At 42.8% G+C, this 1,570-nt stretch overlaps 1 protein-coding gene across 3 annotated transcripts in view; it reads right to left on the bottom strand.

Moving 5' to 3' along the window:
- Positions 1-1,570, bottom strand: part of FANCL (Fanconi anemia complementation group L) — a 61,072-nt gene that overhangs the window by 59,140 nt on the left and 362 nt on the right. The window lies entirely within an intron of this gene.

The following is a 1,570-nucleotide window of genomic DNA, read 5'->3' as shown; positions in this document are numbered from 1 at the left end:
ATAAATAAATTGTAAAGAAGGAAAAGCTATTCCTTCTCATAGAATGCCAGTTAATAAAGAAATGATAGAGCTAAAATATCATTTGGCAACGATCACAGTATTAACTGACTCAAACAAGAGTCAATAATGCTACAACTGGGGTGTGTGTGGTGAAAGTTTAATGTTTCAGCTCCCTAAAAGGACTTATTAATTGCAAAGGAATAACTGGAAGATGCCACCTTAAACAGGAAATCAGAGATAACATTATCAATAACCAGACCCACTGATATAAATACCTTGAAAAGGACACAACATTCTTCCTGGGGCATTTCTGCTAAATTGCATAATCTGAACTTGAAAACATCTGTGAAACCCAAATTGAGGGGCATTCTACATAATAACTAACCTGTCCTCTTAAGAAATGGCAAGTTCATGAAAACCAAAGAAAGACTAATGAACTCTTTCATGTTAGAGACAGCTAAATATGAGATCTCACATCATCAGATGGTAGGGAGCTAAAATAATGTAATTGCAACATTTAAAAAAAAAGTTGAAAACGGACTCGGGATTAGATAATGGTTATTGTATCATGGTCACATATCTTGATTTTGAGAATTGTATTGTGGTTATGTATGTGTCACTGGTCTCATGAAATATACCCGAAGTACTTAGGAATAAAGGGGCATTACCTCTGCAACTTAATCTCAAACTGTTCGGCACCTGCCACTCTTAGGGATAGGCAAAAGTTTCATTTAGCAAGTGATTTTGATAACTCTCTCAATATTTTTAAGAGTTTATGTTATAAGTAGTCTTCAAAACATATGGTAATTCCTAGGATATATCCTCATCCTCAAAAAATACATGTGCTAGGGAGGGGGCATGATGTTGGGCATTATGGTCAGGGAACAAAAGTCTACACTCATTCTAACCTAAGGGATCTGGGTGCAAATGCCGAGGGGGAAAACCCAGGCGTGGAATCAGCCTGAGTTTAAGGGGTTCTGTTGCGATCACGGAAAGGGAACTAATCCTCTCCATTTTCCCACGCCTTGACTTATTCAACTAAGAAACAGGAATAATTATTTTTCTTAAACGTCTGCCTCCAAGGGCTGAGGCTAACACCGAGATAGCGTGCTTGGAAAGCGCTCTGCACACTTCAAAGCCCTACACGTGTGTCACTACATGTCCTAACTCCACCAGAGAGGCAATTTGGGAATCTGTCAGCACAATTTATTCTGTGGTCAAAATCCCCTACAAAACATAACACTTAGATAGATGGTCGGGTGCACGCGACGTGACAAGAGGGCCGAAAACAAGGTTTTCCTCCAAAATGTTCTTTCTACAGGAAACACCAATATGATGATGAGCAGGGATGCCCGTGAAAGGACGCCAACCTTCGTGGGTGCGGGTGGCGCGAGAAGAGGGGTAGGCACGCAAATTCCAAAAACAGAGAGTAGTTTGAATGAATGTGGGGCAGCCACTGACTCAGGGAGGAGGCAACTCAGAGAGGGGAGGGCCGAGGGGCGTGGTCATCTGTCCCGCCCCGCCCCCAGCCCGCTCAGGCCACGCCCCCCACCCCCGCTCAGGTCCCGCC

Source organism: Myotis davidii, unplaced genomic scaffold (genome assembly GCF_000327345.1).
Source record: "Myotis davidii unplaced genomic scaffold, ASM32734v1 scaffold6, whole genome shotgun sequence".
NCBI lineage: Eukaryota > Metazoa > Chordata > Mammalia > Chiroptera > Vespertilionidae > Myotis > Myotis davidii.
The sequence above is the reverse complement of the archived record's forward strand: the minus strand, read 5'-3'. Positions and strand labels throughout refer to the sequence as shown.